The sequence below is a fragment of the Lactuca saligna genome, chromosome 1 (genome assembly GCF_052625555.1).
Source record: "Lactuca saligna cultivar CGN05327 chromosome 1, ASM5262555v1, whole genome shotgun sequence".
Taxonomy (NCBI): Eukaryota; Viridiplantae; Streptophyta; class Magnoliopsida; order Asterales; family Asteraceae; genus Lactuca; species Lactuca saligna.
The window spans coordinates 3,219,400-3,246,713 of NC_136417.1; the positions used below are offsets into that span (position 1 = coordinate 3,219,400).

General features: G+C 35.8%; 1 pseudogene; it reads right to left on the reverse strand.

Annotated features, from left to right (window-relative positions):
- Nucleotides 1-24,073: 24,073 nt before the first annotated feature.
- LOC145030051 (protein EXORDIUM-like 2 pseudogene) lies at nt 24,074-25,174 on the reverse strand (annotated as a pseudogene).
- Between the last annotated feature and the right edge of the window lie 2,140 nt (nt 25,175-27,314).

A 27,314-nucleotide genomic window follows, 5' to 3' on the forward strand; every position in this document is an offset into this window, starting at 1 on the left:
CAAAATACCGGTTTGTTGAAAATATTTGTGAAGTTTGTGGTATTCACCACCCAAATCAGATTGAACACTACAAATTTAAGGATTTAAGAGTTGCTCAACATGATTTTGAAAGTTATAAAAGACTTGTTCTACATCTGATTTTCTCTTGATAAAATAGATCCAAGTGCAATGCCAATAATCATCTAAAAAACATAATACCGAAAACCTCCACTAGACACTTGAGCTGGTCCCCAAACATCGGTGTGGATGAGCTCAAGTGGTGATGAAGTTACATGACTAGAATTATTGTAATACAGTTGATGACTCTTGGCACGTTGACACGCATCACATATAGACGACACATTATTAAAAGAAAAACCTAATTTAGTAGACTTCAAAATTGACTTGACGACTACTGAGGAAGGATGACCAAGACGCTGATGCCACTGAGATGAGGAAACTTTGGTGCCGACTCCAACATAACGAGGGGTATGCTTTATCGGCACTAGAAATAGACCCTTTTTACTTTTACCTGTTAGAATTGTTTTCTTCATGCGTATGTCCTTAACAAAGAAAATATTTGGGTAAATTTCAAGGAAAATATTATTATCAGAAACAAGTTTGTCAGCTGAAAGAAGGTGCTTGTTAATATGAGGAACATGTAAGACATTTTTAAGAATAAGTGAACGACCCAAACTATGGATTTTTGAATGACTAACACGAAATATACAAACCTGTTCCATTTGCTACTTGGACTTGATCTTTACCATGATAGCGCTTTGGTAAGGACAAGCGGTCAAGATCACTTGTGAGATGGTCTGTTGCTTCGGTATCTATGTACCAGTTTGGGCCATTGCTGTAGTTATCAAACGTGTCACTATTTCCCCCACGAAAATCCTCAGCTTGATAAGAATGATTGAATTGATTTTTGCAGGTCAAAGCAGCGTGACCTGGAATACCACACACTTGACATCATGGACCACCATTGTATCTCCCACGGCCACGTCCACGACCACGATTTCCACCTCGAGAATAGTTTCTTTAATTTTCACCTCTATAGTTGCTGGAATTTATGGAATACCCTTGATTGTTGTTGTTTTTCCGTGGATTGGTTGTTTCTTGTTTGATGGCATTGTTGCCAGATGAAGCAAAATCTGTGGGTCCTCTGGTTGCCATCGATTGAGCCACATGAGAAATTAGATATGAATAGAACTCAGGTAGCTTCACTTCTTGCTGATTACTAAGAACGGTGATTGCTGTAAATAGATCTCCATGGCCTGGACGTAACCTAGCTAGAATATTTCAAATGACATCCTCTTCAGTCATGACATGACCAATATTGGCCATAGTATATGCAAGTCTAGTCATCTTTTGATAATACTCAGAAGCACTCATATCCCCCTTCTTGGTGTTTGAAAGTTGCGTTCAAATTTGAGTAGAGTTACCCCTGTGCTGAGCATAAAACATTGTATGAAGGGACGTCCATAGTTGACCGGACGTGTCTACGCAAAGTGTAAATTGCGAGAGAACTTCTTCCGTCATAAAAGATAGCAGGCCTCCAAGTATAGCATGATATTAAGTAATCCACAGTGCATAATCTAGGTTATCTTCCTGTTTTACTGCATCACCGGTACCGACATGACTTTAGTTGTTCCATCCAAAAAACCATACAATTGAACTCCGCGAAGAATGGGAATGACCTATGCCTTCCAAAGGAGAAAATTGGTACGCGTGAGTTTATAGGTAATGGATGTGGCGATCTTGGATGAATTGATTACATTTGTGGAAGAATAAGCCATCAGTAGAAGACAATGATAGCCCTTTAAGGATCGACGCTATGATACCAAGTTGAAAAGTGTATTTTGCCTCTATATCATACCACATGGATTTGGATTGATATATATATATATATATATATATATATATATATATATATATATATATATATATATATATATATATATATATATATATATATATATATATATAATGACAGATACAAAGGATAAACCCAATAACCTAGGATCCTTATCTATACAATCAATTAAATACAAATGATTCTATCTAATCTTTATTCAAACGTCTTGAATTATCCTTAAGTTTACAAATACTAGTAGCTCATTAATTATATTTGATTGCTTTCTAGTTAACATACACCACCGCCACCCCTGTCTCTTTAAAATTTTACTTTAAATATCAAATAATATACCTTTTCTTCATATAATACTTTGGTCCCATTTTGTGGATTCTCTCTTTTCAAAATGAAAAGGAATCCATTTGTTAAAATAGATTATAACATAACAAAACAAGATGTATAATACCGATTTTTTTTAAGTGTTTCTCATTCAAAAAAGTCTCACTAAAGATGATCTAAATTTGAACTTCAAATTCTAAAATTAGAATCACATTTGATTCTATCAGATATTTAAGATACTTTAGTCTGAGAAAAACGCACAACTGATTTTTAAGACGCTAAAACCCACAAAATGCTAAAAAAGAAAAATTCTAGAATCAAAAACCCTAACCACTCAATGACATCTCTACATCCATCCTGGTCAAGCTTAATTAGTAACACCGATAAATAAGCACCCCTTATCCTAAAATTCGGGCTCCGCCTCTGAGTGTGTGGGTTAGTGCTTATTATATATGATAAGAGAAGGCATGTGTACAACATGATAATATAATAATGTTTCTGAAATAAAAGTATGAATAAAGTATACAATGCGTATTATCAGAAAATGTCATGCGATCTAAATGAAATTACTATTATGGGATGTAGGTGTTCTTAAAGGGAGAAGTTCATCTAGCTCGTGCCAATAGTTAATGGGGTATGGGCTACACCCACACCTAAAGCAGGCCATGATAGACCAAGAGCCAACAATAAAGCTCAATACAGATTATACAGGTCGGTTACCGCTTTACTGAGCCAACCACCAATATAATAATTACATATCTTCTGTACAAGATTATACCAAGCAACACCCTGTGATACACGAAAAATAAATCTTATTTCATTAAAGGGTTCTACCCTTATAACCTATGGATTAACACATGATACATGCAAGAAAAACATAAACCAGACCAAGCCTCACCTATACAAAGGTAAGTTCTTCTTACAAAAAAAAGAGGGTGGTAGGCAAGAAGGCAATTTTTATTAAATATAACTCAAAGCAATGTCTAATTTAGGCAACAAAGTGCAATACTGAGGTCCAACCCTCAGTATAACTTTCTAACCTAGTATTTGTTGATCTTGTGCAGCGTGACTTCCCTGGTGTTCATTAGATGCAGTCCCACGAGGATAACTATCAAGAAACACGGAAGCCTGCGTAGTGTAACATTCTGATTTTTAAGTATTTACCTTTTAGCCCCTTGAAATGAGTTTTTCTTACAAGTTGGTCCCAGAGTATGCTGGGCGTAAGGCCCATATAAGGAAAAATTCGTCGCTTTAAACTACGCGGGGCGTACTCCTAGTGTATGATGGCGTAACTCGTCACGACGTAAACCCAAATCCAAGGTTTTGGACCCTATTTATTCTTCATTAACTCTCAAACTTGGTTCTTTTCGTCAGCCTCTATCCTCTCAACACGTTTTTGCAAACCTAATCTACCTTGTGAGCATTTTTGAGCTTGAGTGTGTGTGTTTTGTGCCTTTGAAGAAGAAGGAAGGAAGTAGAGACCATGTTGGAGGAGTGAAGCACATTAGATCTAGAATCACACCATCATTAGGTATCTCTTTGAGGTATAAAGTTCTAAACTTGGAGAAGTTATACTTAGATCTCGTTTTGGGCTTGATTTTATGTTCTTTTGGTCCCCTAAACTTGGTATTATGAGTAACAGAGTAAGGGTTACTCTAATCCATTTGAGTTGTCCTTTCAAAGGTTTCAGAGCCTCTTGAGTCATAAAATTATAATCTTGGACACTAGTTTCTTCTCATGCATGGTCTTAATGGATTAAGATGTTTGGATCTTTGGTGTTAGGCACTAAATGGCCATGTAAGACCATAAAGTGGGAAAGTTTTTGGTCAAAGACATCATTTTGGAATTGGATCATGAAAACAGACTTAAGGGCTTAAGGATTAAGCTCTTAATGAGTTGGGTTGGCAGCCAACTGCATATGCCGGGTGTACAAGGCGTACGCTACGCATATGTGGTCAATAGACATGTTCTTGGTCAACCAACACGTACGCTAGGCGTACAACTGAGTATGTCGGGCATACTCGGTTGGGTTGACTCGGTTGACTTTTTAGGAATTTTGACTTTTACCTGATTTCAACCTAGGGTTATTTTGGGTATTTTTTAATGTGATAGAGTTGGTAATTTGGATTGATAGGTGATGATTAGAGTTGAGATTCAGAGTCGAGACATCATAAGTTATTGTTCATATTTAGAGATGGGTTTTCCTCACTATACTTTTAGGTTGAAGCCACCAAGGCTGACCCATTGGATTGATATCCTAGTTTACCGTATGTTGCTATGATGTAGTGATCTATTAGATTTGTATCCTAGTTTATAGGATGTTTCTATTTGGTAGTGATCTGTGGATCTGTTCGATTAACTGTTGACTGATTATATGTTAATCTGTTATGTATATGTCTGATGGGTTTTGGTCATAAGACATCCTATGTTCTCATACAAACCCTAATGCTTGGATCTAGGTTTCTCTATTGTACATGCTTTGAATCCAAGACTATAAACCCTAATTCTAGCATACAAGTAATCATATTAATATGTAATTAGGTTTAAGATCATACCTTGATTGTTATGTAGCAATAACAATCCCAATTCCACCTTGGATTGACTTTGGAATGCTTAGAGTCACAAGTGTCACTCCTCTAATGGCTCACAAACACCATAAGCAAATGGAGAAGGTATAAAGAAAGAGGTGAAAGGTTAGAATTCGTATCTAGGACCTCTTGGGAAGGGATACACGAATTCATGTGCCAAGGGGTGTTTATATAGGTGTAGAGATAGGGTTTCAGTCATTATCCTTATCTAGTTGATTATCCATTAAGCAACCAATAAGATAATCCTTGAATCCTTATCATACTCGAATTCTAAGGCTTTCCAACCTTAAATTCGTCCACCATATAAATAAGATAATCCTTACCTTATTTTGTAACTATCACATAATTACAAATCAGCCCCTCTAGTTTAATTAATTACATTAGATCACAAAACTAATTCTTAATTAATTATTGACCAATATTAATTAAACAAATATGATTTCTCCTTTAATATATTATTCTTATAACATATTAATAAATCATATTATCCTCTCTCTTTATTCATTTCTCCAATCAAGTTGCTTTGGTGAAGGCAACCCAAAAGGACCATGCACCATCAGGTCAAGTACATACCAAAATAGTTATGGACTTAGACACTAATCAACAGTCTCCCACTTGGATAAGTCTAACAACTATTCTGCGTATGACTTCAGATCCTGATCTGCAATCGTAGCTTTCCAAAGCTGCTGTCAACTCTGATCATATCAGATACGCGTGTCCTTAGATAAGGGATCATATATTCCTCCATTCTAGATATCGTATGAGATATGATTTCTAATCATTCTCTTTGTACTACTTCTCGATTTCTGATTTATGACGACAGACTAATTGAACAAATCAAATTAGCCCTAGCCCGGCCGAGCATTTACGTATGTCATCACTAAACCATCGAGGGGCCCAAAGATATCGCTTCTATCCTACCTTGGATAAAAGGAACGGATAAACTTTGATACAATGCTTGCTTGCACTCACTAACCAAATCACACACAACAATATGTTTTATAACACCAAGTTACTAGTGCGTTTACATATTATCAATGTGCAACCGATTAGTAAGATACAACTCACACATCTCGGTTTCAAGAATATAAGATGTTATCGTCTCACTAATCACTCGAGATACAATTCATGGAGTGATCCAAGTGAGCGTGGGTTTAATCCAATGCTCAAATCATATTCATAAGCACTCATGAACGTTGCAGCAAACATTTGCTTATGTCTAATACTCTTTTAAACAATCCACACACCAATTCACGACAATCTTCATTCATATCTACTTCCAACATATGAACGACTGTGGCCCGTTTGAATAATCCGATTATTCTTAATAAACTCAATTATTCTGGAAGTCAAAACATGCAAGGTGAAGCACAAGAATAATACTAATCCCATATGGCCTTAAACCTTTGAGTATAAACAAAACACGTTTTATTTATCACCATATCGATTACTCATTATTTGTCGTTTCGGGTAATCAACTTCTTACTTGAATTATTACACTTGTCCCATGCTCCTAGCATGCACACAATGTTTACCTATGGTTCTTACTTTTGTGAAATAGACAAATTGAACACATTTCCAATCATTCTCGTTTTACAACTCCAAATCCATTTTCTTAAGTGTAAGAATATCAAATTCTTGTTACTTATAGAATATACTAGATTCTAACACTTTATGCAACGATCCTTTTGTAATGTCACTGCACCAAAGTCTTAAAGACTATTGCCAATGATATTACAAAGTCCTCTATCGGAGATTGTTACAAGACAATTCCTTAGATACGATGTCTCTCACTCAAAGCACATTCCTTTGAACATCCTTTTGCATAAAGGTTTCTAATCTAGTCATAGATTTTCAATATTTACTTCCCAATATGGACACGCTTCCATATGACAACTAATTTCTTAATAGAATCTTATCTATTCGTAATGATGTCGATATTGTCCATCCAATATGGAAACATTTCCATAATTTCCAATACTATACTTCCAACTACTCACAAGCGACCAATCCTCATCGAACTTTGGATTGTCCTTTGATAGTTGTTTAATTATTTTAGTCAAAACCAATTCTAGTCCCTTTTCCCTCTAAATGCGCTAGACATTTGGAAAATTTTAGAATGGTCATAACATTAAAGCATTTGCAATCAATCCTATACCCGAAGCGTATGGGACATGATGCACAATGTTTTATTTGCTATGTTCTCAGAATTCGAATTGTGAAGAGGAATGCCGTAATCATAATCGAAATTTTAAGAACACACTATGTACCTTGACTAAATTTATTAACATTCCACAACCTAATCCTTTAGATTTGAAATGAAGCATAATATTCTCTCCCTTAATTATAGCAAAACAACCTTTCAACTCTTACAACTTTGCAAAGTATGACTCTTGTTTTCTATAATTAATATTGCCAACTATGCAATACTTGCCTTAATAATCATACAATCATAACATTTATGCTCCCACTATCATGATGATTATTATAAAACATAACACTTATCCTCCCACTAGCTTCGACATGTATTCATAAACATCTTAACTTTCAGAAAACAATACTTATTGAATTTCTTAAGTTCATGTTTCTAATACTTAGTGCTTTGATAATCTTTTATCAAGGCTTCTTGAACTTATACACTTTTGCCTTAGATAGTTCATATGTATGTCTTAACAATTAATACTAATTGCCAAACCTCACAATTCAAATTATGGAAAGGGATGCCGTAACCATGATCAAATTCGAGAATGCAATTTTACAATCACTATCTTTTAAAATATTTCTTAGTGAAAGCATTTTCTCACAATCATTTTCATGAAGGAGGAAATCTTATGACACTTAGATTTAAACGGTGTATGTGTTCCTATCCATGTGAATTTGTTAAAACCAAAGTTTACGACAAATTCAAATTCATATGGATCGAACTTCCTTAATCTTGATTTCTTGCCTTATGGTAGCACAACTGCCCACCACGTTTTCCAAGTAGTTAAGCAGCTCACCTTTTCCTATCAATGTACTTTCCATTGATCAAGGTCCTTGCCTTTTATGCATTCAAATGAGAACTCATAGGACTCACATGCATAATTAACTCGATTGGATTGGCACAGAAACAAAATAATGTCTTCACGATAGGTTGTAAACCTCAACTCGTGTGCTAGTGATAATCAGTAAGGTTTATTTGATTTCTTCTTGAAACCTTTCAAGACCATTAAGACTCCCACTGACTCCTTGACATATAAGATTCTCTTGTCAATAAACATTTGTTGACAACCAAATATTCAAGAGTTAGTGTAGCTTTTATCAAAACACTTCATAAAATGGTCTTAGTTGGTCTTTGTCTTATCCAAGACATCACAACTTTCCACAATTGATGAATGTTATAAACCTTCTTAATACTATTCCCTCAATGTCACAATCTTGACTTTAAGACTTGTTTTGGAACGAAGTATGATTGACTTCTTGATTTGACCATTTATTCAATCTTTGATTCCTCTTCTTGGACATACAATTGTACCAAGACTCACCTAGAGGATCAACTGAGATATGGTTCTAAATCATTAAGACCTATCATAAAACATAAAAGCTACTCTCCCTTCTTCTTAGAATGGAGAAACTCTTATCTTTCTGCCTACTTGATTCTTCTTATTCGTTTTGCTATTGATCTAAACCCTTTAATCAATTCAAAATTACACTTAATCTTGTAAGTGTAATCATATTTACTAAGCCTTTAGTAAATCATGACGAATATATTTGTTACTCTTATGGTGAACTTGATCAACACACAACTTTGTGTACTCGATCTCCTAATCCTTCACTTGACACTTTGTCAATGAATTAGTCTAATTTCCAAATACGAAATTTCTCATTCATCATGCAACCAAGTTGCGTGATTCCAAATTTCTGTCCAATTGAAACTTTGGGCGATGAGAAACTCTCCCTATTTGGTAAATTCTCGACGTTTCCATAAATAACATAACTAAGAATCATATCCATTCGTTGTAGAAATATGTAAACATCAATTTTCATAACGATTTCATTGCAAGGAAATAAACAAACAAATAAGTAAGTCAGAATTTGTTTTATTTATAAAAGCAGCGGAAAATCATTTGTCCTTACAATGCAAAATCTATTGAAAACTATGTAAAAAGAAAATTTCTAACAACTCTATCATAACTATCTAAGCTGAAAATCCAATCTTCAAGTCCATGCAATCAAGATCCATCTCTTGTGATTAGATTCATCTTGCTCTCTTATCAAGCTTCCTTTCTTTTTATCGATCCTTCAAAACATTCAAATGCAATCTTATCACATCATGTATTAAGAATCAATGAATAGGATCTTAATGGAGTTAGATAGTGGATTCTTACCTAAAGCGTAGTCATACTTTTGACTCCCCCATCTCTTAGATCTCTTAGGTAAATAGGGCAGCTTCGTCTCCAATGCCCCTTCTCTTGGCAATAAAAGCAAATTGACTCCTTTGGAACAACACATGGAACTACTTCAGACATCGCCTTTCTCTTATGATCAAACTTTTCGATCATTGCATGTCTTTCATTGCCATTGTCTATATCCATAGAGGTCTTGAAGGCAGATTCACCAATCAACTTCGCTTTTCTATTGCGCCAAACCATTGCTGATTCAGCAACAATAAGCATATAGGTGAGATCTATAAGGGTCACGTCGCGGTTCATCATATAGTACTCTCTTACAAACTCACTATATGAGTTAGGAAGTGATTGAAGAACCCAATCAACAGCCATCTCTTCACCGACAACGGATCCCATCATTCTTAACCTATCAATGTGTGACTTCATCCCTAAGACGTGTGCACACACCGACTTGCCCTCTTTATGTTTACTTGCCAAAAGGGCTTGAGTGGTATTGAACTTTTCAATTTTACAATCTTGTGGGTTAGGGAGAATAATTGGAGGAGGAGGAGGAAGTGAAGCATGATTTCTTGTTCCTTGATCGAATCGTGGAATATCATCTTCATGTGGAATGCTTGTTCCACGGGATTTGAGAAGACCATAGTTGTCGAACTTTGACATCGGGAGAAAAACGAATTCAAGTTAGTTGATTGATTGAGTCCTTGGTAAATCACCCAAATGAAATTCCAAGGCTAGGACCCAACACAATATCCTACAACTCGGGAGAGGGATGCCGTAACCCAAATTGCAGAACATTTGAAGGTAAGTGAATGACGATTCACTAATTTCCACCATGAAAAACGAAAAAGAAGTTTAAGTTTTAAATCTATGAAAACTCCTAGATCCTTTGAGATTCATTGAACATTTCAATGGCATGTTTAAATCTTGATATGCCCCTCTTGTTTGTGACTGGGATGCCGAGGATCACAAAGCGGGTGTGAATAACCATGCAAACTACATGGTGCCCTCACATGTTACAATCACCTATTCGATGTGCCGGTAAACCACACACGCTCCACCGAACTATGAAAAACATTGAGTCACCCTTTGCTACCTTTGCTTAGAACCATTTAGTGTGCCGGTAAACCACACACGCTCCACTAACGTCTTCTCAAGGGCACAAAGTGTAATTTCATGGAATTGCATCAATTCACTTTTGCCTAAGTAACTAAGATTGGGAATTTGATAAACATTTAGTTACTTTGTATTTCATTATACTTATAATGGAAGGTTTCGTCCTATCCTACCCGTTCGGCTAACGACCCTCCACTAGTCAAGAGTGCGGTAGGTAAGAGTGGATACCCATTCAATCGCCATTTTATAGGCAATTTCCTTAAACACCCCTTATAGACCAGCTTCGTGAATGAGGCCTACTAACGGTAAGACTGACTTTTACTCATACATATATATAATGTTATACCCTTAATGTTATATATAGTATAGGGTGTATTTTATACTTTTAAAATACTATATGGTTAACTTTAACAATTACACTTTTAATTCAATTAAAAGGTTAACCTAAACTTTTATGGATTTATTAAATCTCTTTTAATTATACACCTTAATTAATTAATAAAACCATAAGGGTGTGATTTGAACTTTTTCAAAACAATACAAGAGTTTTAGAATTTAACATTTCTAATTAACCTTTTAATCAACCTTTAAATTCCAAAACTTGAGGGAAAATTTTAAAACCGTTTTCAAAACATTAGGGTTTTAACTATTTAAATTTCAAAACAACAAAACTTTTGGGGTTCAAATTTAAACTATAAAACCTAAAGGGATAAATTGAAACTATTTCACAAGATAATTCAAATCTAAATTACAAATAATCAACCTTTATCTAATAAAACAAGTGATTATCTAAATTTTGACAATTATCTTCTATTTAGGTAAGGATAATCACATAATAATGAAAAAATTCGGATTTTATCACAAAAACGAGTTTATGGTAATTATCCAAAACCAAAACAGGAAGAAAATCGCGAAACCGAGCTGTCAGACACTTTGACTCGTCGAGTCTGGGCTTGGACTCGTCGAGTTCAGCTGACTCGACGAGTTCACCAAGTGACTCGGCGAGTCAAACCTTCAAATCTCAAAAAAATCGATTTTCAGTGCTTATTACGATCATATATGCATCAATACAATAGAAACCAATCAAGGCTCTGATACCACTGATGGGTTTTGGTCATAAGACATCCTATGTTCTCATACAAACCCTAATGCTTGGATCTAGGTTTCTCTATTGTACATGCTTTGAATCCAAGACTATAAACCCTAATTCTAGCATACAAGTAATCATATTAATATGTAATTAGGTTTAAGATCATACCTTGATTGTTATGTAGCAATAACAATCCCAATTCCACCTTGGATTGACTTTGGAATGCTTAGAGTCACAAGTGTCACTCCTCTAATGGCTCACAAACACCATAAGCAAATGGAGAAGGTATAAAGAAAGAGGTGAAAGGTTAGAATTCGTATCTAGGACCTCTTGGGAAGGGATACACGAATTCATGTGCCAAGGGGTGTTTATATAGGTGTAGAGATAGGGTTTCAGTCATTATCCTTATCTAGTTGATTATCCATTAAGCAACCAATAAGATAATCCTTGAATCCTTATCATACTCGAATTCTAAGGCTTTCCAACCTTAAATTCGTCCACCATATAAATAAGATAATCCTTACCTTATTTTGTAACTATCACATAATTACAAATCAGCCCCTCTAGTTTAATTAATTACATTAGATCACAAAACTAATTCTTAATTAATTATTGACCAATATTAATTAAACAAATATGATTTCTCCTTTAATATATTATTCTTATAACATATTAATAAATCATATTATCCTCTCTCTTTATTCATTTCTCCAATCAAGTTGCTTTGGTGAAGGCAACCCAAAAGGACCATGCACCATCAGGTCAAGTACATACCAAAATAGTTATGGACTTAGACACTAATCAACAATGTCAACATATTGTGTTGGGTTGAGGTTGTACTGCTTTGTGTTGTAGCCAAAAAATCTGGGAGCATTACAGATGTGAGTTAAGGTTCGATTCGCATGGTAGACTCATACTGATGGATCAGGAGCATTCCATATATGAGATGAGGGCTGATTTGCATGCCAAAATTATATTGAGGGCTTGGGAGCTTTCTAGACATGGATGAGGGCCGATTGGCATGCCAGACTCATACTGAGGGCTCGGGAGCATTCCAGATACGAGATGAGGCCCTAAATGGAATGCCGGACTCGTAATGAGGCCCAATGATATTCTAGTTTGATGACTGAGTTGACCCTTTTATATTAGCATTCCAATCTGTTGATTGATTAGTTCATGGGTAATCCAGACCGATGATTGTGGACGCGAGGGTATTCCAGTATGATTGCTAATTGGAGCCAACATTCTTTTTTGTATATGATATGTGTATTGTATGCTGGTACTTTGGAGGAACTTACTAATCATTGTGCTTAAAGTTTTAGTTTATGGTTTCAGGTACTTCAGAGGACCATAGCAAGACGAAGGCGTGACCGTACACATCTTGATTTTTGTGTTGTTAATATTGAGAGACTCTGATTTAGATAATGTTTTGGATACAATTTTTTGTGAACACTTCTATTAGTAAATGGGTTGTTTTGTAAAAGTTTAAATTGGTTGTAAATTTTGTGACGTAACAAGTAGCCACATTGGCGCCATCCATATTGTAAAATGCAGAGTAAAAAACCAATTCTGCACCCACATTTTGACTCACATTTTAGCCTAATCCACATGATTCCAACATTCACATCAATATTTGTTACAACACTGATTACTGAGTAAGGAATAGCTTCCTCATGACAATCGCTTGCCTTGACAAAAACCCGACTGAGTAGCCATAGTTGGTTCCTGGCGTGCATCTCCCACACCTATCACAAATGCCCTTCCTTTACATAGCATGTTCTTGACCCATTAAGTTGTCCTTTCAGACCCTTGGAAGGGTCTTGAGTCATAAAAACGGATTTCAAGTGGTTGGTTTTGCTCCATGCATCATTTAGAAGGTCTTAATAGATTAAGAAGTTGAGTTAAGCTCTTAATGGACAAGCAAATTCATAAAGTTGGAAAGTTTATGTCTCTAAAGGGTATTTTAGCCATGGATCTGAAAAATGGACGTGAGTGCTTAAGCTATTAAGCACTTATTGGGTTTTGAAGATTCTGGGAGTACGCCCTGCATACTTGGAGTACACCCTGCATATGAGGTCAACCACCTCGATGGTGGTCAACATGTGAGTACGCCCCGCATACTCACTTTGAGTTGACTCAAATGATTTGACCAGTTTAATTGGACCAAGTTTGACCAATATTAAACTTAAGGGTATTTTGGGTATTTTGATTGAGATTGGTCACTTGGTTTGAATAGGTGTCGATTAGAGTTAAGCTTCAGAGTCGATACCTCATCAACTTTTTTCCAGTTTGTAAGGTGAGCCTTCCTCACTGTGCTTACGGGTCGAAGGCACCAAGGCCATCCCATTGGATTAGATATCCTATTATGTGATAGTATATTATCGTGTTATAGTAATCTGTTAGATTCGCATCCTAGTATATAGGATGATGCTATGGTTAGTGATCTGTAGATTTGGCTAACTGTGTATGCACTGATTATATGTTATTTGTTATATGTGCACATATATTTGGTTGGTGGTTGAGGCTTTGCTGCTTTGTGCGTGAGCCAATAAAACGAGGGCATTCCAATCCGATGGTTGATTAGGCCCGAGGGTATTCCATCCCGAGGATGATAGGGTATGTTGTATATTGGCATTCCAGGCCGATGGTTGATTGGGCCTAGGGATTTCCAACCTAATGGTAGATTGGATGTAACATCCATAAAATTTGAGCCAAGTTAAAGCTTTTTTAAATTATTTAAAACCATTCGGTCATTACAATTTGTTTTCAAAATATTTTAAACATGAGAGTTCCCAGAAATAATAATCATCAATCGAGGAAGTGTACGCTCACGCCATCGCCTTCTCGCAACCATCCGCTAAACCTGAAACAATAAACTAAAACTGTAACCCTGAAAGCTTGGTGAGTTGCCTCAAAATACCCATACCCATAACAATACACATGTAATCATAAACAACATACTATGAGTCCAGTCAACCATCGGGTTGGAATACCCCAGGACATCAATCAATCGGTTGGAATGCCAACATACTATGGGTCCAATCATCCTTGAGATGGAATACCCTAGGCCCACAACCAACAGGTTGGAATGCCCACATACTATGAGTCTAATCATCCTCAGGATGGAATACTCACGACCCACAACCAACAGGTTGGAATGTCCAGGTCTATTGGCTTTCGCACAAAGCAGATAAGCCTCAACCGCCAAACAAACATGTGCACATATAACTGATAACAGTCTATAGACAAACAAACCGATCTAACATATCATAACAGCATAACAATATCCTATCTACTAGGATACTGATCTAACAGATCATAGCAACATATAACATCCTGTCTACCTGGATACTGATTTAACAGATTATAACAACATATATCATCCTATCTATCAAGATACCGATCTAACAGATCATAACAACATATAACATCCTATCTACCAGGATACTACTGAGGATGCAAACTAATAAACGTATCATACCATAACCGGATATAATCCATAAAGGGCGGTGTTGGTGCCTTAGACCTTGTTGATATAGTGAGGATAACTTACCTCGCACTGCCGATCTGAACCGAAGAATCAAACTCCTGAATCGCTGCCTCATCAAAATCCCAAACATCTGATCTCTCGACTCCAAAAACTATCAATACCAAAATATTACTTAGTTTAACACAATAATCGTCCTTAGGGTAAAATGACCATTTTACCCCTAGTCCAACTTGGTCCATATCTAAGGCTCAACATCAAAATATAAAAAGCCGAACACTGGATGGTCTTCCCAAACCCACTACTGGCCCACTAATGGCTAATTTGCTAAATTGGGCCCAATTCCTTTTATGGGCCTTACCCTAAGCCCAAATATCTTCTTGGCCTATAATATCTGACTCCTGATGGCCCACCAAGGCCCAAGGACCAAAATCCCCTTGCATGGCCCAAACCAAAGCCCAAAATCCATAAGGCCCATAACTGATGAGTACGTTGGGCGTACTCCTATGTACGCAAAGCGTACTAGCTAAATGGTGTGTACATTGGGCATACCTGCTTGTACGCTCTACGTACTCCCCTGATAAGTCATTCTCCCATTAAGTGCTTAATACTCAGATTCAGAAGCTACAATCACATATCCAAGTCCTTTCCAATATCTTTACTCATAAAGTCACTGACTTGGTGACTTTACTTGTCCCAACCAATCCCAAACTCCAAAAATGATGTATTACTTCCATGAAGATGGTCTTAAATCTTGAATGAATCTGTCAAGACCATCAAGGTGGCAACTTTCTGCCTTAGGGACTCATTTAGCACCAAGGGTGGCAACCCTTGGCCTAGAAATCGGATTTGGGCTAAATAGCTTCCACCTTTGGACTAACATTACTTCAAAACTAGATCTTATTAGATCTAAGCACTCTTAGGCAAAGTTACGATCTTTATACATCCAAGGAGTTCCAGATGATGATGTTATCCCATATCTATGAGCTCTAACTTCCCAAGTTTCAATAATAACGAAAACCCTAAAAATATTCTTCAATCAGAAGAGATGTGTATGAATTACACAGCCTCCTACTCTGATACCAATTAATGAGTTTAAAAACTATTTTAAGATCGATCAGATTTTTAACAAACAACTCAAAAACACAAAGTAAATAAGAACACATAACAAATCAAACAGATGTCGAATGATTAAAAAGCTACAACCTCAGAAGAACTCTATCAAGAATTGCTACTATAGAGGTATGGTAGGGTTACAACGGAAAAGATTAATTAATTGTTACCATATGTCGTGCATGCATGCACAATATATACAATAACCCTAATTAATATCAGCTGGACATGCCCATGCCATGTACATACAGTACTGAAGCAAAAAGCCCAATGATGCAATCTTTTATACCCCACAAACATATAAAATCCTATCTACCAGGATGCTGATCTAACAGATCATAACAACATATCATCCTATCTATCAGGATACCAATCTAACAGATCATAACAACATATAACATCCTATCTACCAGGATATCGATCTAACAGATCATACTAGCATATCACATAATACCATCCTATAACCAGGACACCGACCTAAACAGGTCACTACACATAAACATAACCTCATCCTAACTACCAAGGTACAAACTAATAAACATATCATGCCATATCCGGATACAATCCATAAAGGGCGGTGTTGGTGCCTTAGACCCTATTGATATAGTGAGGATAACTCACCTCGCACTGCCGATCTGAACCGAAGAATCTAACTCCTGAATCGCTGCCTCATCAAAATCCCGAACATCTGATCTCTCGACTCCCAAAACTATCAATACCAAAATATCACTTAGTTCAACACAATAATCATCCTTAGGGTAAAATGACCATTTTACCCCTAGTCCAACTTTGTCCATATCTAAGGCTCAAAATCAAAATATAAAAAGCCCAACACTGGATGCTCTTCCCAAACCCACTAATGGCCTAATTTGCTAAATTGGACCCAATACCTCTTATGGGCCTTACCCTAAGCCCAAACATCTTCTTGGCCTATAATATCTAACTCTTGATGGCCCACCAAGGCCCAAGGACCAAAATCCCCTTGCATGGCCCAAACCGAAGCCCAAAATCCATAAGGCCCATAACTGATGAGTACGCTGGGCGTACTCCTATATACGCAAAGCATACTAGATAAATGGTGCGTACACTCGGTGTACCTGCTTGTACGCTCATCGTACTCCCCTGATAAGTCATTTTCCCATTAAGTGCTTAATACTTAGATTCAAAAGCTACAACCATAGATCCAAGTCCTTTCCAACATCTTAATCCATAAATTGATTGACTTGTGACTTTATTTGTCCCAACCAAGCCTAAACTCCAAAAAATGATGTATTACTTCCATGAAGATGGTCTTAGCTCTTGCATGTATCCATTAAGACCATCAAGGTGGCAACTTTCTGCCTAAGGGACTCATTTAGCACCAAGGGTGGCAACCCTTGGTGTGGAAATCGGATTTGGGGTAAATAGCTTCCACCTTTAGACCAACATTACTTCAAAACTAAACCTTACTAGATCTAAGCACTCTTAGGCCAAGTTATGAACTTTATACATCCAAGGAGTTCCAGATGCTGATGCTATCCCAGATCTATGAGCTCCAACTTCCCAAGTTCTTCCTTATTCCTAGCTTACACCACCAAAATGAGCATCTCAAGGTCAAGATCACCCAAAGATGAAAGGATGAGACGTTTTAGGGTTTCTCTAAGGTTGGGGTGGCTGATAAGGAGGCTAAGGGTTAAGCCATAATGTTCTTTATATAGTGGTTAGCCTAAAATTAGGGTTTAAGGTGTCTGGGAGTACGTTGGGCGTACTCCTCCTACAACTACGATCATTTAAACTTCTACGTTGGGTGTACTCGCCTAGTTGCCAACTTTTCATGCTTGGTCCTTTCTTGCCACTTCCTTCCAACCCAAAAGGCCATAATTCAAATCCGAGGGATGAATATGAAACTACTTGAAAAATGGGATGTTACATTGGACCCATAGTATATTAACATTCCAACCTAATAGTTGATTGCTCCCGGGGTGTTCCAACCTGATGTATTGGACCCAACATGTTGTTATTGTATATGTTATCTATTATTGTGTTGGTACTTTGGGGGAACTCACTAAGTGTTGACTTACAATTTTGGGTTATGTTTCAGGTACTTCGGATGATCGCGAGAAGGCGAAGGCGTGACCGTATACATCCTCTTGTTTATGACTTATGATTTTGGGAGAATCTGATGTTTGAAAATGTTTTGAAAACTATGATTGTAAACAATTTATGAATTTGGTTTGGTTTTACAAGTTTAATTTTCTTGTGATTTTTATGGGTGTTACATTTACCCGTGCAACGTATGGATTAACACAAAATACATGCAAGAAAGCCTTAAACCATACCAAGCCTTACCTATATAAAGGTAAGTTCTTCTTACAAAAAATAGGGCAGTAGGCAAGAAGACAATTTTTATAGAATACAACACAAAACAATATCAAATTTAGGCATCAAAGAGTAATATCGGGGTCCAGCCCTCGATATAGATTTCTAACCTAGTATTTGTTGATCTTGTGCAGCGTGATTTCCCTGGTGTTCATTAGACACGGTCGCACGAGGATAACTATCAAGACACACAGAAGCCTACGTAGCAACAATTATTGTTCAGACGACTTGTTGTTAGGTGGTGTGTGTTATCAGTTTCTTCATGGAGACTGTTGTTGACATTATACTTGTTGGATTCATGTGAGTTTTACTTTGTATTACACTATAGATCCTCTATATGTTAGAATGTTGGTATGCTGATTTGTTAGACATGTAGATTTGTTAATAATTGTCTATGATTGTTTGTTGGTTATTAGGAAATTAGGAAGATTATTGACATCAAGGTACTAGCATTTGTAATTTTACTTCTTTATAAATATGTTTTTTCTTAAATAAAAACTGTTGTGACATTGTTATTTTAAAAAACTACACCCTACATGTTTTATTCCCTAATTTTTTTTTATTAGAACCCCTTTTGTACTTCATGAAATACACTCACTTGCATAACAACAAAATTTTACCTGATTTATTTAATTGAGTTTAATTACATGAATGTTGAATTAATTTTGAAAGTGGGTGATTTGATTCGACACAGAGACATGGAAAGTAATGGAAGCACTATGACATATTGGCAAGACATGGGGTTTATATACTACCAATTTTTCTTCAAATGTTCTAAAGGCTTTCATCTCTTATTAACTCATCGTACCATGACTTTGCCTATTAAATCGTTCTTTTTATATTCAGTCAAATAGAAACAAATGTCTTATATTGACTATTGTTTGGTTTTGTATATTGAAGGGTACTCGTCGCATAGTTACAAAATGGCTAAAAAGTAATATACTTGATCGTCCAATTTTGAGATCAGTTGCAAATATATTACAGAAAACTCCTGCAAGATTTATCTTTTTTTTTATCTAGTATAATCAAAAGCATTCTATAAATTAATTTTCTTAGATATGAAGTTTGTTTTGATGTAGGTAAGCCTTTTCAGAGGTTGTATTTTGATCAATACTCCTCATCGTAAAGTATAAAACAGTTGAGTAACTATGAGATGGTTGAGTTTGACTTTTGAAATGAGTAACTATGAGATGGTTGAGTTTGACTTTTGAAAAACACCTGAATATTAATAATATTAAACTGAAAATGTAGGTTTAAGCATTGTTGCAATTTGAATAATATCATAATATAAGAAGGCGTTTAAAGTGTCGGGTGCAATAGTAGATTATTTAGCTAGAAATTAAATATCCTCATACATTTTGTTGTTACATATCATCCTATCCAATTAAATGGTGACACGTGTAACATTTAATGTTCATTTAATGAAATTTAATGATATTTTTGGATACTAATATGACAAATGTGATTATTTAAATGGATAAAAGATTGGTAGGAACAAAATGTAAGAATATATTTAAATTCTCTTGTTTAGCCGATTGTCGAGCTTTCTGCATAAATGGTGCACCGACAATCTTAGAATATTATACTTCATCCGTCCCAAAATTATAATCCATCTTTCCTTTTTGGTTTGTTCCAAAATAATAGTCCACTTCTAAAAATAAATAACATTTTTATCAAAATATTCCCTCATTATTACTTAACCAACTATGCATTTAATGGAACATTAAATACAAAATAAGGACAAAACTGTCATTTTATTATATAAAGTTAGTGGTAATTAATGTTTTTCTTAATCTGTGTGTTTTTTTGTCTGTGCACAATAATATTAAGACGAAGGGAGTAGTTTTTTTTGTCCCCGATGTTATTGGATTTTAGGTATCGTTTCTTGTATGTTTTAATAAAATGGGCGTAATGAAATCAAACCCGTGCGGAGCAAAAAGCTGATTTACTAGTATATGTTACCTTTGCTATCTTGGAAATGTTTAAAATGGTTGTTTTTTTATATATAAATCGATGTAAGTTATAAAAAGATACTACATTACTTAAATACTATTTTATTTTTCTTACATTTGACTTTTTAGTAGTTAGATCAAAATAAAGTAACTAAATCAATGCCAAAAAGTAAAGAGTGAGTAAATTGCTTACAATTGAGTTATATTTATTTTATTTATGGCATTTAGGATACATTAAATTATGATACATTAAATTATGTAGATACCTTATCATCTTCAGCTCTTACCATCATATTATACGTAAGTTTGCTTAACATCAAATGTTGTTAGAGCATCTCTAAGGTTGACATTAAACCTTATTTAGGGCACTGAATGGTAAAAGGTTAAAAAGGAATGTAACACTAATATTTTAAATTAAACTAAAATATATCATTTAATTCCATTGAACTTTATAAAATTATAAAATTAAATTGATATATTATTAACAAAGTTTAAAAAAAATTATTTCTGCATATTTTTTTTGGAAATAAAACTTTCTTAACGATTTTTTAGATCAATTTCCGCGCACCATGTAACCTCCATAACCAAAGGGTTTATAGGCTAACGTTATCTGGTGTTGCCTCCTACTTAAGGTTGGGAGTTTAAGTTTCATTAAAAATATAATTGAATTTATGAGTAATTTAGGATTATAAGATTTGTCGTTCCAAAATAAATAAATAAATAAATAAACTAACCTCTATAAAAAAACATTAAGTTGTGTTTTATTCGTTCTAGTTACTTTAGGTGGAATATATATATATATATATATATTAATTTTAGACCGTTAATTTTGTGAGACCGTGAGATACAATTTAAAAAGAAATTTAAAATGAAAATTAAAAGAAAAATTTTGAAAATTCTTTTTTTAATAGTAAATTACTGAAATCGCCCCTATGTGTAACATCCCAAAAATACGAGCCAAAAATTTCATTTTTAAAAACATATAATTAGCAAAACATTAGTAATAAAACATACACCGTTCATATCATTCATAAAAGTGTGCGTGTCTGAAAATCAGTTTATAAAAACATAGCAACGTCAGAGTACAATCCCCAGGAAGATCTCATAGTGCGGAATACAAAGTGTGTGTGTGATGGGCCGCTACCGCGCCAACTTTTTCCCCTTCGAAGAAGAGGTACCTGAAACCAAATTGAAAACTGTAAGCACGAAGCTTAGTGAGTTCCCCCAACATACCACATACCAAACAATCACATAACATACATATATTGTCAGTCATATCTGGGTGCCCGACCTGACCTTTCGGTCCTCTCGACTGGATACTATCTAGGATATCTGGGAGTTGGCCTTCCCTTCGGTCATCTCGACCGGATACTGACTAGTATATCTGGAAGCTTGCCCCCCCACCACTTCGGTCCTCTCGACCGGATACTGACTAGCATATCTGGGTGCTGGTCTCCCTTTCGGTCCTCTCGACCGAATACTGGGGACTATTTCATCCCCCTACTACTACCACATAACACATATATCTCATAATCTATCTAGCATGACTGGGCATGACCGCCCCTTCGGCCCTATCGACCGGTATACTAGGGACTATCTCCCCTACTGTCACTAGCACATATCATCATATCATACCAGCACATTAGCATATCACAGGTAGTAGCAATCCTAGATGAATATCACAGAGACAAACATCTATCATACAATCCTACTGGTGGGTCAGCATTGTGGCCGTAGACCCACTGCTACTGGAAGGTAACTCACCTCGTAGCTGCTGATTTGTGTGGGAACGATATGTCTGCTGCTGCTGCTCCGGAAATCCTCCGGCTGCAATTCCCATCAAACACTTAGTCAAATACTGCTAACCGACCTCAGGGTAAACTGACCATTTACCCTTAATCAAACCATGAGTCAAAGTCAAAGTCAACTTCCAGTTGACCCGACTCGCCGAGTCCCTATCCCTTTGTCTGACCACTATCCCGTCTCTACTCGTCGAGTTTGGCATTGACTCGACGAGTTTTCCTTCTAAGCTGATGACCAACGTTCTTCATTCTACTCGCCAAGTTGTATGAACAACTCGCCGAGTCCGTTCTTGAGGCAAGAAGATTGCCTTGAACTCGCCGAGTTACTACATGAGTGAGTCTTCCAACCCACTGAGTCACACCCTATGACTCACTACTCCAACCCGCAAACACGAAAAGGGGGAAAACTCGGGGACTCGCGACTCGACACGCCGAGTGAGATGAACGACTCGCCGAGTCTGCCGCATGCAAATACTATACACGCGATTCTGCTTGAATCCAGCCCATGCCATTCATAAATCTGGGTTTCTAGGGCCTGGTTTACACGTAAAGTTTCCAACTTTGCGTGTAAATAAACACCCATGAGGGTTTTAGGGCTCAAAATGCACCAAAATAGTAGATCTAGGGCTTTCATGCACTATGGCTCCATAAAGGCAGTAGATCCAAGCTCCTGGAGCTCAATCATGACTAGATCTAGAGGCTAAACAACTTATTATCAACTCTAATACACAAACAAGCTTGGGAAAAGGCTCAAGAAGGACTTTCATGGAGTTACAAGGGATAATGAGCATGAAAACAGAGGGAAACTGAGTTATACCTCAAGGAAATCACTGAAATAACACTAAGATGTCTGGCCTCCTTCTTCTCTTCTTGATCTACTCTCCTTTTCTCTCAAAATCTTCAAGAAAACACACCAAAGCATTTCAATCTCACAAGGAACAAGGGTTGGACGATATAGGGAGCTCTAAGGGTGAAGGGGGCGAGCTTGGGGGCGGATAAGAGGGCTTAAATAGGGTGCAAGCTCTTGAAATTTAGGGTTTCATCAGACAGCGGGGACTCGCCGAGTCCAAAATATGGACTCACCGAGTCACCAACTTAAACGTGTTCCAAATCCCGTCTCTACTCGGCGAGTCGGGCCTACAACTCGCCGAGTCCAAGGCTAAAATGAAAAACACTAAGATAAGTTTTACGTACCAGGAACCAGGTGCTACACTATGGTTTTGTTAAAATTGCACGTTTGGTCCCTAACTTATTTTTTGCGCTCGGATCATCCTTATGGTTTGATTTTGTTGCGTTTTTCGTCCATATGGTTTGATCAATAATACACGTTTGGTCCCTAGCTTTATGTATGTAAGGGACGAAAAACATAACAAAATCAAATCATAGAAATGATCCGAGTGCAAAAAAAAAAATTAGGAACCAAACGTGCAATTTTGACCAAACCATAGAAACTGTTTCAGTAATTTACTCTTTTTTTAATTATTATTTTCGTCATTTTATTTATCTAAAAAAAATTTTACTTTTTTTTTAAATACGTGAAATATTCTAATAGAATATTACAAAGTTAGAATATTACACTGTAAATATTATAATGTGATTTTTATAAAGTTAGAATATTACATTGTAAATATTATAATGTGATTTTTATAATGTTAAAATATTCCAGTAATCTACTAGATTTGTTATATATAAAATATTCTAATATTCTACTAAAATATTTTCTAATATTCTACAAGAATATTTCACATATATTTAAAAAAAACATTAATTTTTTTATTTGGATAAAAAATGACAAAAATAATATTTTAAAAATGTTTTTTTCTTTAAAAAATAAATAGCTACAATTGCATCTCTCCATCTCATAAAATATAATGATCTTATATGATTACTTTTTTTTTCTCTCTCTACTCACTCACTCTCTGTCTTTTTATATATATATATATATATATATATATATATATATATATATATATATATATATATAATTTTTGTAAGTTACAACACAAATATAACCAAGTATATTTATAATTCATGTAAATTATAATTTTAATAAACAATAAACAATTAGAATTTTTAAAATTGACAAGTCATCCTCGAAGATCACACAAGTGTTTTGCACGTCAAAGTGTCAGGGTCCCACATAGCCGGCAACAAGTACCTACGCCCCTTAGCACCCTGCGCATTATAGCTAGCCTTCGTCTTCTTATCCACCAAGACCTTTCCTGGGTACCCAGGAAACGCACCCGACCCGAATATTCCGGTGCATGCAGTAACTGCTTCCAACGGAGCAGTGGCCGGACCTTGAAAATAACCGCCGTCAAACGGGTTCGTCACCGTTCCCGCCATAACCGTCGCGATGTTAATCACCATGCCGTCGACGCCGATGTCACCATTTGGCGCCACCAACGGCGGCATTTTCGGACCAAATGTCGGTTGAACAAAGGGCCAGGCGCATTGGTCCGGACACTGTGTCACCGAGTTACCAACCCACGCGTACGCAAAGTTATGGCCCTTGTTCACCCGAGTTGACCCGTGAGTCCCACATCGGTTCATGCAAAACCCAGCGACACCGACGTCGGCTGCCGTCAACACCAAGCTGATTTGATTAAAACCTTTATTTTTAGAAGCCAAATAAATGAGATGAGAATCTTTAAGAGATTTCCCAAGCGAGCATTTTTCGTCCACTATCTGTTTCCCAATATGGATACTCCGCAACCCACCTTTGTATTTCGCTGTGGTTTGCCACCATGACGCGGCGGAGGGAGGAGTTGGGAGGTGGGAGTTGAGTGATTCAAGAAAATCAATGATTATGGTTTTCTGGATGGCAGAAAATTTTCCGTACCAAAGGAGGTTAACGGTGATGTTGCCATGAAGAACTGATCCTTTGTAGTATTTGAGGACAGTGGCCGGTGTTTGTACAAGGGCTAGTTTCCGCGGGATTGTGGCGGAGCATGGGTGGAATAAGGCTGAGATTATGAGGACAGAAGAAGCAAAGAAAGTGAGAGTGGAAATGGAGGTGGAATACATGGTGTTGTATTGTTAAGATGGAGAGCTCGATCAAAAGAAATGCATATCGAGGGGCTATTTATGTCGTTAGGGTTTAAGAAAAAAGAGTGGGAGGCATGTTAAGGTCTTAAGGAGGTAGAAACCGCGTTAGTTTGACTTGGTTGGAATATGTACACATCAACGACAAGCATGCATATTGCAGATAGTTCTTTTTAAAAAAATAAAATACAAATAATATATATATATATATATATATATATATATATATATATATATATATATATATATATATATATATATATATATATATATATATATATATATATATATATTATTTAAAGCTTTGGTGGTTATAGTTACTCAGGGTAACTGTTTTAGCTTCTTATCACGTACTTGTAGTTATGGAAGTAAAGTCGTATTAAGAACATCAACAATTTTTCACCTAATCGAGTACAACTCTGTTAATTTATAAGCTTTTAATTTATGGGTTGGTTATTGTATGACAAGCTCTTATTACCAGACCCACCACGCCACCGCATTATTCATGTTTGTGCTGTATTTGAAATAGGTGGAGCACCTAAGGAGAAATTTAAGGCAATCTTACAAACATAAACTACACAAACACATAACTATCGACAAGAGCTGAAAAAAATACCATACCCTTAAAGATGGAAAAATAAAGACAGAATACTTAGGGTTAGGGGTGTTTAGTTTAGAGGTTAGGAATAGAATTGGAAGCAAAAATGATTCCAATTCAGTAGAAGTTATGTGTTTGGTTGGATTTAGAGGGGAAAAAGATTCTAAAATGAAATAAAATTTCCATGGAGAATGGATATATACAGTAAAGTCCTAATATTTTCATCGATTTGACAAAAAAATCTTAAACTTTATTTTTTTAACAGTAAAATCCAAATTACTGATAGTTTTTTACACTTTTACCCTTTTTTCCGGTTAACCGGTAATAATGACTTTTTTGTTAAAAAAAATAAAGTTTAGTACTTTCTTGTCAAATCGTCAGTTAGGATTTTACTGTAAAAAATATAAAGTTTAAGACTTTCTTATCAAATCCTTAAAAATATTGTGTATATATAATTTTTTTTGGTTAAAAATTTAATTCTATGATGCTCTTTAAGCATAAGAGTTATTGTAACATTTTTTAATCAACTGGATTCTATTGAAATCATTAACGTTTGTTTTTTTTTAAATCGTTTTTTTAATATTAACAAACCGACATGAAAAAATTTGAGAAAAATCAAGAAAGAAAGAAAAAAAAAAAAAAAAAAAGAAGGTTGTGTTGACTTTTTGCAATCCCAAAAATGAAGAAATAAGAAATCGAAAAAAACGAAATTGCCTGGCTCTATACAAACACAAACCTGATTCTTTCTTTCTTTATTTCTTGATTATATTAATTTTTTTCAATATCGGTTTGTTGAGATAAAAAAAAACGATTTAACAAGAAGCAAACGTTAAGGATTTCAATATGATCTACCTGATTAGAGAAGATTTCAATAACTGTTATGCTTAAAGATTATCATACCATTAAATTTCTAACCAAAAAAAAATTATATATATACTAAAGTCTCATTATTATCAACGACTTGACAAGAAAGTCCTAAACTTTATTTTTTTGACAATAAATTCCTAATTGACGATTTCACAAGAAAGTCTCAAATATTCTTTTTTTGACAAAAAAAAGTCCTAATTACTGGCTAATCGTGAAAAAAGGGTAAAAGTGTCAGAAACTGCCGGTAATTTGGACTTTACTGTCAAAAAAGTAAAGTTTAGGACTTTCTTGTCAAATCGATGAAAATATTGGGACTTTACTGTATATATCACTATGGAGAAAAATAGATATCTTCCAAAGTTTGATGAAAAACATTCATTTTATCAAAGAAAGTAACATGTTATTTCATCAAAGAAACTAACTTGTTACAAAAATATCTTATACCACTACCACTACCAATGTCACTGGCTACCACTGCTACCATCACCTGCTACCAACAACCACCACTACCTTCACCGCCACCACCACTATCATTGTCGTAACCACTATCATCACCACCACCACTACCACCGTTGCCACCGCCATCAACACCATCGGCACCATTGTCGTCACCATCACCACCATCACTGCAACCGCTTTAGCCACCACCGTCGCCACCACCACCACCATTGTAAGGCAAGCATATCCGAACTAGTTAAATTAAAGATAATAAGCGTTAAAAAACGACTTTTTGATAGAAG